Below are 14,423 nucleotides of genomic sequence, written 5' to 3' on the forward strand. Positions count from 1 at the left end.
AAATATATTTCACAATACAAAATTTATCAAATTAATAAAAATAATAATAATAATCCTTCCTTTGATGAGCCTGAGTTGAAAAACGCAGTTTAAAAGGTGCATAATGCCAAAAGGTCGAGTAAGTCAAAATAAAATTTTGAACTGATGTATCTAACTGTACCAAAGAAAAAAAATTTTGCAAACCGCACATAGAACAAATGGAAAAATGATGTAATTAAACGATTTGATGAATAATGGAATTAGTTTGATTTCCTAAATATTGTCTCCAGTTATGAAAAATTTAAATATTTGTTAAAATTATTGGAGAAATTTTATGGCAATTAAATTGATTTCATTAAAAAGATTATTTTTGAATTGTAAAACAAGTGTAAAAAATAATTTTTGTCGGACTATTTTTGGAAGATATCACAGATAAACGCCAAAATCTTAAATAGTTTTTAATTAATTGTAGCTCTTTTCAAGTTTTGAAAGTTGACTAGTGTTCATATTGTTTTAAATAGCCTGTAGGTCCTAAATTTAAGCAAGATGGGGGGGGGAGGAAAATTTGTATATAAGACATTCATCTTTATGTATATCAGAAGCGAAAGCCGAAATTTTTCGACGGTTGATGAAGATGCTTCAAATTTAACTAAATGTAATTATGTGTTTTATAGCTCATTTAATTGTTATTAATAACTATTTGCAATAATTAAATATTTACATAGTATCAGAGAAAAAACATATTAAGATTGAATCACAAAGAATAATTTAAAAAATAAAGAATCAATAACACAATCTCAGATAAAGCGCACTTCATTGACATTGGAAACAAATTTTCACATTATTATTTAAATCTTATAGCAAAATGAAATAGTTAAAACTAGTGAAGGTAATAATTATTATTAAATTGGTCTATTAAACTATATTTTACATTAGTTGAATTAAGGTTATGCTAATTAAGTGGACGCTAAATGAAATGAAATCAATTAAATCAAATGTTAAAGTACTTTTTAAAATAAAATTTGAATTATTCACCAAAGTACAATAATTCAGTTATAGTTATTACTGTTATTTTTGTATTTTATCTCTAATATCGTATCTTATACAATTAAAAAAAAAGACGCATTAGTCCATTGCAATTAGATTGAGAAATGGCAAGTAAGAAAAAGATATATAATTTTTAAACTGTGGTGCAATATTCCTTCGACTTTCAGGAAATGTATGTGAAACGGAAATTCGCTCCTATTCCAAACCCCAGACTATCCCTCGGAAAATTTGAAAAAAATCGAATAGTAAAACGGTTATATTTTACTCATAAACAAGTTATAATTATGATTTTTCGTAAATATAAGTAATTAATTATTCTACATGTTTTTACATTAAATTGAAACTAATATCTGGCATAATTTTCTTGTAATAATATATTTTACTTAAAAATACCAGTAAAATATGAAATTCTATCTATGAAATTTTTTTTTTTAATTCAAGTGCATCGAATAAAAATTTAAGTGTGAAATGTAAAAAAATAAGTACTGTTTAGTTAAATATTCGAAATATCATATATTGTTTTGTTTTACCAGTGATGTTCTTGAAAACCTAAAAAATTAGCCTTTTTTTAAAAATATTTTTGCATATCATTTTAGAAGAGGAGACATGCAATAAAGGTTGAAATCGAATCTTTTTAAGCACCAAGTGATGCCGAATCTTCTTAAAAACATTAAGTTTGGGTCATAGTTTTTTAAAGTAAGATTTCATAACTGTTATAAATACAAAAATACGTTTACACTGTGTCTCAATATAAATTTGTTTATTTTAAAATACTTTAGTCATTAGTTTTTTTCAATCGAGATAATTATAATAATTTTATTGTTATGGTTCTTATTATATAATATCATCATCATTTTCTTTTCTGAGAATCAAAGGTGTACCAGCATAAAATGGCTCCCAGGAAAAATACCAAAAAAACGTCCCCCCTTCTCCTGTATAATGAAATTACATTTAGCATAATCCTTCCCTTTCCCAGAGATTTTGTGCCAGGGAGCACTAAGTTTAAAATTGTAATGAAATAATAATGCTTAAGCTAAAAAAATAATACATAAGCTAATTTTTGAACTTATATGATTTGCTTTCTCCAAATTATCCCTAATTACTTAAAATTACACAATTGTAATTAATTTAGTTATTGAATTTATTTAATTTTTGATATTGAAAGCAGTAATTGCTGTAGACAACCAGATATTAAATAGGAAAAAATAGAAACAGTGCACAAAAATTGCATTACTATTTGAACAAAGTTTGATGCATGAATTAAATGAAGATGTTGAGCAGGTTTTGCAGCTAATTAAGTTAAAGATTTGAGCCCTTATATTTAGTTGGTTAAAGAATGAGAATAATAAAAAAAAATTATGTGAGGTTTAATTAGTATTTTTTTTATTACTATTATTTAGGCCAAGCATGAAATTACAATGATTTCATGTTACATAGCTAATTATAAAATACATATTTTTGCTACACTACATCTGAATTACAAATGAATTACTGCAAATACTTCCATTCTGAAATTAAGCAAAATTACCATCTTATGAAATGCATTAGTGCATATATCTAGAGGAAGAAAAATACATAGCTATCATCTAAATCATTTATTTACATAAAAAAGACATCACAAACCAAATATAATTCCAAAATACAATTCTAAATATGTTCTTAATAATATGCGCTGGGAAAAATTAATATTCATAAGTTGTAAAATATATAAACCGGTTAAATCTTTGACAAAAAATTTATGTAAACTAGTTTTAGCCGTTAAAGTGATATATGATTCACATATTCATTACATATATGTGTTTCTCTGTTTCTTTGTGACGACGAGGACGAAATACACGAGGAGTACATGGGCGTTCACCTCTCAATCTTCTACCCTTGGTTAATTTTTTTTTTTAATTTCACCTAATAAATTATTTTAACTTTTAAAATTAAATTTGCCTAGTGGTTTGGGATTCAAGGAACTACATTACTTTACCTTTGAATTGGGAAGAGAAATGAATGGGGAATGGTGGAAAACCTAATAGGGAAAGGAAAGTTAGACATATTATGTTTACAAACAGCTAAGCTAAAAATATTACCACACTGGAATATAATCGCCGCCTTTTCTTCTTCGATCTCATCATGCATTGGTCAGGTTAAGTCGACCCCTCTCTCAGCCATTCCATTCCTGGAGAGAGCTAGTAAAAGGGGCGCGTATTTTTAAGTAATTTTGCGTAGTATTTATTAGTAATTTTTTTATTTATACAACGGATTATTAGTTCTTTTCTTTTTCTTCCGGCTAAGGGGGGTTGTAAGCTGATATTTCATTATGCTAACATAATCGCTTTTATCGATTTCTTTCAAAATAATGTTTGGCTATTTTTAAGTTGAATTCAGCTGTTGATGGCAGTTTAAGATTCTTTTGGATGTTTTTATTTCCAACATACCACGGGTCGCTAGTTATCTGCGGTTATGTTTTGCAAGGTTTGTAGTTTATTTAAATATGTTGCAACTGCCGCAACCCAAAACATTCCTCTCGGGGAAAGTAAGGATCCTGTGGTTTGTAATTACTAAACTGTTCTGTAAACACACTTCCTGGAAAGATACCAGACATATTTCCGTTTCGGAAAAGATGTTTATATTCTTCAGCAATTAAGCCGGCATGCAGATACATATACATGAAGCATAAATCGTCAGCGTTGCCAAACGTTCCTTGTTACATTTTTTAGAAAGTGCACAAGAGCTACAAAGAATTTTTATTTTCTTGCTCGGCATATCGTATTTCTCTGAGATATCTTAAATGTTTAGTTTCTATTCCCTTCTTCATTAAGTCGATGTTGTAATGAAAGTTAACTACATTAAAATGACTGACAAATTTCTTTGAAGTTATGATGACTGGATGGTGTACTACTAGACAAATATTTTCATACGTCAGTTTTTCTGCGCTCAAAAAATTGTATTTTTGAAATAAATATTTTAAGTAAATTTGTGATTAGTCCCTCTAAATTTAAAAATAAGCATATCTCAAATTTTGTGCATAGAAACTTGAAACTTTGTGTGTGCATCGATAAATGTAAGAGAGATATTTTACTTATTGACACTTTACACTATGGGAAACGTATAAAAATTCAATTTTTAAACTTGTTACTATCAGTTTCTAGAGAAACCAAAATGTTTTCCTTCAGTTGCCTACCTCATTTAAGGAAATTTTATAATTGAAATGCATATATCTAGGTGCAGCGTTTAGGGAAATAAAAAAAAATGTTCCTTTTTTTTTTTTTTTTTTTTTTTTTTTTCGGATACCCTTTACATCATAAGAAATCCTGTAGAGTTCCTAGGATGATCAAGTATTATTTTTCCTTTTCTGAAAATATCATATGATGGTCAAATATACTCTCCCCACCCCTTTCCATTGAGACCGAAATCTTAAAAAAATACCTTAACTTTTAGAGATGGAGTGTAAATAGATTTTTGCTAAAATACTTGTTTGTAATTCTGTTTTGATCAGCTTAGTTTCAGATAGTTCTCAATCTGTAAAAGGGAATGTGTTTTTAAGGATTTCTCTTATGTAACTGATATCACTTTTGTGTTTAAGAATACGAAGAACGAGTTCCAGAGAAAAAAATATTTTTATCATAAGAACAACAAACCAAACCCTCAGTTTCACACCCCCTGGTAATGGCATCTCTAGCATATTTCTTAAATGCCCTAGCCTAGTTATGCCACTGCCGAGAATGTAAGTTGCTTCGATATTAGGACAGATTTGGTCTTGACAGTCCTCTCAGATACTAACACAACGCATCTTTCATATGCATGTATTTGTTTCACAAATTTTGTTGAATCTCTAGGTAATTACAGACACTGCTTTGGCTGTTTCTAGTCTTTTAGTATTGTATCTGAGTGCCAACGATTTGTAGACTAACTTATATTTCCAGACCGATGGATTCAAACTATGTCCTTACCATTTTTGCACTTGGTGAACTGTACGATTGAAATGTCGATGTAGAAAAGGACAACAGCAAAAATGTTGGAAGAGGATAACAGCAGCACTGGCTTCACTTGCTAGATTATTAAAATAGCCATATTTCTGTCATTTTTCTTTCTTTATAATATTGTACAATGTAATTATGAGCCTCTTTTTCTCGTTCGATGTCTTAAACTAAATTGCGGCTATTGAAGATCTCAATAATATCTTGCAGTTATTCTGACTTAACTAATGTACTGTCTACAATTTTTTCTTCGCATAGAACCCTGAAATTTTGCCATAAAAATTATTCACATGAAGGACCAGAAATAAATTTTTGGCAATTGCTCTGAACATTAAAACTCTACTGACCTTTCGAATCGTAAAAACAAACATAGACGGAATTTTACATTTTTTGTGCTTGGAAATATTTTTGCCCAATGACAACCTGCTTCTTATATGTTTGTAATGCAACACGGACAGTATATACGTTGCTTGAAAAAAAAGAAGCCGCCGAGCTTTATTCTGCTGTCGACCATCATATATGAAAACTAAAAATACCATTTGAAAGCTAGGAACGTATGCTAGAAGATGTTGCTTCTAAACTATTAGTGGGGAATTGTCTATATTTAAAATTGTATAAATTTTGAAATTTCTTATAACAACACCACTAACAGTTTAGAAGCAAAGATGTTGCTTCTAAACTATTAGTGGCGAATTGTCTATACATTAAAAATTGTATAAACTTTGAAATTTCCTATAGCAACACCCTTTTTTAATGTCATGAACAGATTCCCCACAGGAAAAATTAACCAGAGCACAAATTTTAGTTAATATACCATGAGATATATTTGACATGAAGAGATACTTGACATTTGCTGTTAAGGGGCTGTTTCCATGATTAGATATATAAGATTCAGACATTTTCTAGATGTCGGTAATATTATTTTGTGCGTATGTGTGACACTATATAAAGCACTTGTTAAGTTACAGTTTGCGTCTTAAAATCGATTGCAACTTCATGTATGATAATATATTTATAGAGAACATTTCAGGAAGAAGTTTTATTCTTTTCCACAGAAAAGTATTCAAGAGCACTGAAAGTATTGTTTAAATTGCATCTGAGCCTGAATATCTATTACGCTGAAAGTATCAAAATAGAAAATTTTGTTGTATGAGCGAAAAAATAAAACTCAGTATAAATTTTTTTTAAAAAGAAAGATAATTTTATTGTTGAAAGTAATATTTTAGCGATATTACTGAAAAAAATTTTTTTAACTAATTTTCATTCTTTTTATGTTTTAGTCCTGCATTTTTTTATCAGTATATACTATTCTTATTATCATAACCTACTACTCTGAAAAAAACATGAAATGATAAACCACTTTATTTTACGACTACATAAAAGAAAGTATTTATTTCATTTACTTATAAATGTAAATTAATTTTTGATAAATCTTCATATAATGTAAGATTTCATTACCTGAAGTCACGTATACAGGATATATGTGTGTTACAAATGTGCAACGCTAATCGCAGAACATCATTCTAAATACTCATTCATTTATTCTATATGTTACGGCCAAAGTCCGAAGTTCGGCGAGTTCGCAAATTGGCTGGCCAATTCGCGTTTTGGCCAAAGTCCGAAGTACTTGCAATTAATATTGTATATTCTACTTGGGCAGGCCATTTCACGAAGTGGCTGGAAATCCTTAACCAAAGCCCGATGTGATAATGGTAGATTGACCGGTAGGTGGCACATCTGTCTTCTTCAGTGTGACCGCGTGCACGTGGTAAAAAGGAGTGTGCCACGTTCCTGAGAAAGTTCTGCCAATGTATAAAATATAAATAAGGACATGTTGTACTTGAAATTCGACAGATGGCACCAACAAAGAAATGACTTTAAATAATTTTAACAATAAAACTATTTTTCATTCATATTTGTTTTAATTAGGCCTTATATTTGCTATTTGCCTTTGCAAAAAATTTCCTATTGTTACGAATCTGTGAGGCGGCTTCCCAGCATAGTCGGTTCCATAGGAGCTCCCAGAGCTTGGCGACCATTTGGCGACTTTGGCGCCAAAATAGATTATACCCGAAACATCGAGAATTTTCCCGATCCGTCCAGTAGGAATGGAGTTACGCCTCGAACGTTCCTGATTGGCTGAGAGGCTTCTAGCCCAGTCTTCTGAGACCTATAAAAGGAAGCACCCGCAGCTACCGGGCAGCGGTGAATTGAGGAGAAGTCGGAAGAGACAGAGCAGAGCAGAGTAGAGTGAACCAGAGTTGTAGTTGTGAACCGGTGGTGAATGGGTCGCGAACCAGTGGAGTCGAAGAGTAGTCGGAAGCGACGATGAAGAACTCGTCTTCCAGGGACTAGCGGAGCAGCGACGGAGTAGAGCTGCTGTGTATACTGTTGTATGCTGCACGTCTCGGCTGAAGATAATCGTCTTTTGTGCTGTATATAGTTGTCGTCTTTGTGCTATCCTGTGTGTCTTCGTGTAAATAAACGTCGTTGTTTTATTTTCTACTGCCGCCTGGTGATTGAGCGTTCTTCACACCATATAACCCCCACTATCCAAACGAACCTCGGAAAATTTCGTAACAATATTTTTTGAAGCGATATTTCGGGAGACTATGTGAACTGGGATCGTTAACATTAGGTCCATTGAGCAGAAAAACGCAAATATTTTAAAAGTCACTTATAATCTCATGCCTTTTCTATTAGTATTATTTCACAATAAAATGTTTTTGCTTTTCAAAAGAATCCTTACAAAAATTTTATTCAAACAAGAAATTTATTCATTTCAACTTTCAAGTAGAATGAAAATTATTATTCATAAATCTTACTTGATCCGCTTCTTTTTTTCGTTTAAATACTAAGTAGAACATAATTTTATACTGACGAAAGCAGCAGTTAACTCAAATTTAACAAATAATTTGTTAATCATTAAAACTATTTGAAATTCTTCGGTTTCGAATGTATAGGAAATAAATGTGAGAAATATTTTACACCCAAAAAATTAATACTAAATGCGTTATCTCAAAATATTTTGACGCCTGTACTTTTAATTCTACATACAGTTATATATAACATTATAATACTTACAATGGCAGCAGATTAATTTTATAAATTTGTGATATTTGTAAGAAATACTGAGCAGATGAACAAACTTCAATAAATTTAAACAACACAAACGGCCCTTTTTTTGTTACATAATTTGGAAACAAAGATCTAAATGCTTTTTTTTCTGGAACAATATATGTGCGTGTGTTATTTTTTGATTTACAAGGATAGTGTACTCGAACGCATTACAATTAAAATTAATTTGGTTCAAATTTCAGAATATTTCTTTTAGGATACATTTATTTCAAATTTGTCTACAGATTCTAAGATCTTTTCGTTAGTAACTGACTCACAAGTCAACAACTCTCGTCTAACATAAGAAAGATAGCTCCTTTTTACAGGAAATACCAATGCCAATCCCTGCATTGACAAAAGTGTGTGACACTGACATCACCATTGACCTTAAACTGAGGGAATTACTCTATTTTGTAGAGATATCCGTTTATTTTCGTTTTCTGTTTGCCCATATTTTCATTAAAGCATTTTATTCTCATGAGAATTCCTTTTTACTGAATTTTTAAAGATGCCAGCTTCTAGACACATTTTAAAGTGCAGAGACGAAAAAATGCAGTACTTTAAAATTAAAAACACACTTTTAAAACAGCTTTTTTCATAAATATTTATTCACTGGCATTTTTTAATGATTTAAAGCGAATTCATTCTATATTTTTCTGTATGTTTAAAAAAAAATTAAATGTTTTATAATAAAAAATTATAAATAATAATTAAAATATTTTTAATTTTGAGGCTTGCAACTTTCTTATAAATTTAATATTTTTAAATGAAAGAAAATATTTATGAATTCTTTTTTTAAAATGTCCATAGTAAATAAGGAATATATAATTATTTGAATTCTCCGAGTTGAAATTTTCTAAAAAACACACTTAACAAAGAAACCATGAGACATTAGTCTTAGAATTTAATTCCAACATGAAAAAAAAAAAAACAATTAAAAAATGCGATTATTGTAATAGTTTCCATTGAAATATATATTATGAAAAAAGCTGCTAAAATTTTATTATTTTGGAACAATAATCACGTGAATGATATTTATTCAACAGATGAAAAATTTCTGTTAGCTAAACGGTGGAGTTTTTATTAAACTGAACTAATGCTATGGGAATACTATCATTTACCAAAATCAAAGAGCCCAAAATTAGAACTGCTCATTTAACATTTTCTCTGATGTGTGTGTTTTTTAATTCTTTAGTTTTTTCCCCTCTTACTAGATTATGAAAATATTTACTTCCTCTTCTACTTTTTTTCCTGCAAATTGCATTTAAATTCGGGAGGGGGGACTCTTGAAAAGTATCGCAATCTATTGAATTACATTTAAACGATGAAACATCTTCATTCTAGAAATTGAAGGGTTTGCTGCAAAAAGGATGTAGCTCCTATCTTGGAGAATTTGGAGCTACATGTACTATCATGAGAAAAAATAAAAACTTGTTCGTTTGGGGCCAAAATATATAGCACCAATCGTTAGTTCTAGTACTACCACCATTTCTCCCCACCGACAGGGCCTTCGGAAACACTAAAAAACGTACAATTAAAGTAGAAAGAATTTTTCTACCGTCTGAGTATAATGGTATCACAGAGAAGACAAGTGAAAAGTTTATTACTAAAGTTACCCAAGGAATGATTTTCGTCGTTGACCTATTAAAAGGTTTCTTCCTGAAGAGTCCTTATATCACTTCTAATGGCAACAAAAGGGAAAAGTATTTTATAACGAAATATAGAGTTTTTACTTACGAAAAATCGCAAATTAATACAGGAAACATATTATACATAGAGAGTGTTGGGCAACTCGGTAACTAAACAATAAGGAGATTCAACATCCAAAACATTACTCCATTAATGCTAAACAAGATTCAGCCATCTTATTCCCCCACCCTTCCACTTAAGAGCCCAATATAGAAGGACGTAAAGAAACTAGCTCACAAATACGTCCCACAAAATGATATATAGTTATACGATGGCCTTCAACCCGACGACGCAGCAGATGAGCCTGACGTTACAGAGGGGGAGTGAGATGATTAATGGAAATATAATTTTTTTGTTTTTAAAGCGCATGTTGTATATATATTTTGTTAGTTTACTTTAAATAATTAATAATATTATAGTAAAGTACATTTTTATCGTGAAATATTTTTCATAGACGTAGACAGACTATCAATTTGGTTGCAAGGAAGAGGTAGCTCCAACATCCAACATGTGCCACGTCATCTGGAAAATATATTTGTGTGTGATAATACTGTCATAATACGTAGAAACAATTAATAAGATTGATCAAAAGGAAAAACTTCGCACAATTTGAAATTTAGAATTTTCAAACGTTTTGCAATCTTGAATAATTGGAGCTACCTCTTTTTTGCAGCAAACCTTTCAATTTTGAAATATTAATCTCTTTAAATGTAGATAGGCGTTGTAGTCAATGCATGTTTTGTATAATATGTTTGTGTTATGTATGATGAGTTAATATTTACGGTGTTCACATTATAGATTGTTTTGGAAAATTTAAGAACTGCCACAGTGCTATTAATTATCACAAATAGCTCATTCCTCAAAAAAGAAAAAGAAAAAAAAACTTGGGATTTTTTTTGGGGGGGAGGGGGGTAAGCACAACGTTTGATGCCTCCACATCTGTGAAAGAAGGGGTTAAAGTAAGCAGACCCCCATAAATTTATGTCCGAGCGAATTACAGTTGTCTTAATATCACTCTATCACTTCAACTCCCATTGGACAGATATCTCTGTTATCGACGGTTCAAGATAGAAATAAGAACAAAGCCGAATTTTTCATTAATTTTTTTTTATATATATATAAATGGAAGCAGTTGTGAAATGTTGAAAAATGCTGCAATTCGTATGACTAAAACTAAACCTGTTTTGAAAGAAATATGCAAAAATCTTATTACTTTACACAAATTTGTTGTATTAATTATTTTCTAATAAAACATGATTTTTAAAACTATTTCAAAGAAATTTCTGAAAATATAAATTTTTATTTACAGCATTTATTTAGTTTGAATATCGTGAACATAATAATAATGAATTTAATCCATTTTAAACTTTTCTGCAGGATTATTAAAACAATGATTTCGATTTTAATATAAATCTGTGAAATATTTATTCATTAATCGTGCATTTGATACGCATTAATACTTTCTATTTCTAATATGTTACATTTCAGTGAATCTTTTAAAAGGATTATTTTAGTTATAAGATTAATAAACAGAACAGAGCATATAGTTAATAGGCAATAATAAACTTAAATTGGCATGAAATGATATGTTTTGCAATTATATCATTTAAAACTTTGCAAGTGGAAACTTTGTTGACTTATCTTAAATTTAAGTCTTGAAATGCTTGCAATTTGTCATATTTATAAATATAACTTACAATTGTTTTGTTATTACAATTATCGTCAAAATAACATTTTAAAACGTTTTATTAATTTCCCTCTGGTAATTATAGCAGTAGTTGATTTTAAACATTCTATTTTTATTCTATTAATTTATTTAAGTTTTAATCTTTTATTTAATTAAAAATTAAAAACAATTTTTATCTTCTTGAATTGATAGTTGTAAAGTTTCGGATAGCCATTTAAGCAGATTAATCAAATTTTAAAGTAATACACTGCTCAAAACAATTAAAGGGTATTGTAAGTCTTGTATAAAATAACGGTGAGAATCACAAATGCAAATTTTTCTTATTTTCAAACTTCGCAGTATGAAAATTTTGAGTTTGACGTTGAAGACGACGCTTTAGCGGCAGCAAATTTGATTTGGTTTTCAACTTAATGTAAGACAAAGCAGAAAAGAATGATCGACATTCAGTAAGCACGTTGTTTCGATGAGTGTGCTGTCTCAACGAAGTCATTTAGCCGAATCAGAAGCTTGGAGAGTTGTTGGCCGGTTAGAGGGAGGCCAACACAAGCCGAAGTAGCAAAAACCATTGGAGTTTCACAAAGTGTGATTTCCGGGATGTGGAACCGTTTTTTGGAGACTGGAAATTCATGCCGAAGATCAGGACAAGGACGTAAACGTGCAACAACGCCCAATGAAGACCGTTATTTAACGCTAATGGCTCGGAGACACCGAAATATGAATGCCACCCTTCTTCAACAACACCTTCGCTCGGCTGCTGGCACCACAGTTTCGACACAAACTGTACGAAACCGCCTTCACTCTGTAGATCTGTATGCTCGCCGACCAATGGTGTGTGTCACGTTAACAGCAAGGCACCGTCGCGCCCGCAGGGAGTGGGCAACAGAGCATGCGAACTGGAGGAGATATGATTGGGGCAATACTCTTTTCTCTGACGAGTCCCGTTTTTCTGTTCTTCCTGATAATAGGCGTATTTTTATCTGGAGGGAACGCGGCAATAGAAACAATCCTGCGTTCGTGCATGAAAGTGTAAGATTTGGCGGTGAGAGAGTGATGGTCTATGCTGGCATCTCCATTGATGGGCGCACCGATTTCCATATCATTCGAAATGGAGCTCTGACCGATCGCCGACATAGGGATGAGATCCTGAGACCTATTGTAGTCCCTTACGCTGCAGCAATTTGAGGTGACTTCATGTTAATGCACGACGATTGCAGCCTACATCGTGCTAACTTGGTGAATGATTTCCTTTTGGAGGAAGGAATCATACGAATGGATTGGCCAGCGTGTTTTCCGAACATGAACCCAACCTAGCATGTTTGGGACATTCTAGGCAGACGAATTGCTGGACGCCTACCACCCCACAAATTCTCCAAGAACTGGAAAGAGCTCTTCTGGAGGAATGGGACAGAATACTCCAGCCCCTCATTAATAGCCTCATTGACTCGATGCCTCAAAGGTGTTCAACGGTGCTGGCCTTCCGGGGAAAACATACCCCCTACTAAAAACGATTTTCTATTAAGGAAACGCTTTTTTTATTTGTTTTTCTCATATGCACAAATTGTGTTTTTTTCCTTTTGTACCCAAATGCTCAATAAAGCGCATTTTTTTCTGCTAAACAAATGTCATTTTTATCTCATATAGCCTACTACGCCTGTCAATAATGTATCAATCATCAAAACAATTCTCCAGGTGCAAGATCAACCCACAACCTCAATATCCTTTAATTGTTTTGAGCAGTGTAATATAAATATTTCTATATTGCACCACTCAGTGATCTTTATGAAATTGCGTAATCTTTTTTAAAATTTTGTTTCATAATTTAGTCTTTATCAGCCAGTATCAGGAAATGACATATTTATGCTATTTCTACTTGTTTTAACATTTTTTGTTTAAAAACTGTTATTGAAAAATATGTAAATTACACAATAATTTATAAATAAATAATTTAGTCTATTAAATATTTTCAAATTATAATTTTTAGCATTACTAAATTTAATAATTTGTATTTAAAATAAATAATTATTTAAGTTAGAAATAGTATTTAAATTATTTTTAATATGCATTCTTACTAGAAATTAACACAGTCGAATTGCGATTTCCGGAATATCAGACAAAAGGTTGGGAGAAAAATATTTAAATAAACGATTTTTGTTATGAAAATAAAATAAACTTTTATTACTGAAAATATCTAATACAAAATATTTAGTAATAAAAGAATTTAAATAAAAATTTTACTCAGAGATTAGAAACAAAAGAAGTTTACAAAGACATTTTGTTACTTGAGGAGGAAATGTTAAAAGATCCAAGTTCGATTACAAAATACGAAAGAAATACTAACACAAAAGCAAGTGCATGTTTATATCTACAAAAGTGAAGGACTAAAAATGTAATCAGTATGCAATTCCAGATATAATTTATAAATATTTGTTATCTTGCAATTTTTCTTCTAAAATAATTCCGTCATATAGCATTAAATTTCTTAACCATTTACATTGATACATTTTACAAGTTGCACAGTTATTTGAAATATTTCATCTTAATTAAAAATATAGATAGTTCTTGATGAAATGACTTTCATTAGATGTAGTTCATCACATATGGTTTTGTTTTAAATATTTTTTCAAATTCTGTCGAAACGAATGGTTTCATAAATCTTGTTTAGTACATTACGTAAATAATAAAATAATTTTCAAGTAATGAGGTAGATAAACGCACAAATTTTATTTTATGATATGTTCGGTATGTTCTTTACCATAGTTTAAATTCATAAGTTTTTTTTTTTTTTTTTTTTCAATGATGACGCTAAATTATAGGTTGAGCGGGGGGGGGGGATATCTAATTCAAGCAAGATATTTAAATAATCAAGGTTTTCACCCAAATTATCTAATGAATAGAGAAATAGCTACAAAAAGAAATATATATATATATATATATTT

This window comes from Argiope bruennichi, chromosome X1 (genome assembly GCF_947563725.1).
Source record: "Argiope bruennichi chromosome X1, qqArgBrue1.1, whole genome shotgun sequence".
NCBI classification, from domain to species: Eukaryota; Metazoa; Arthropoda; class Arachnida; order Araneae; family Araneidae; genus Argiope; species Argiope bruennichi.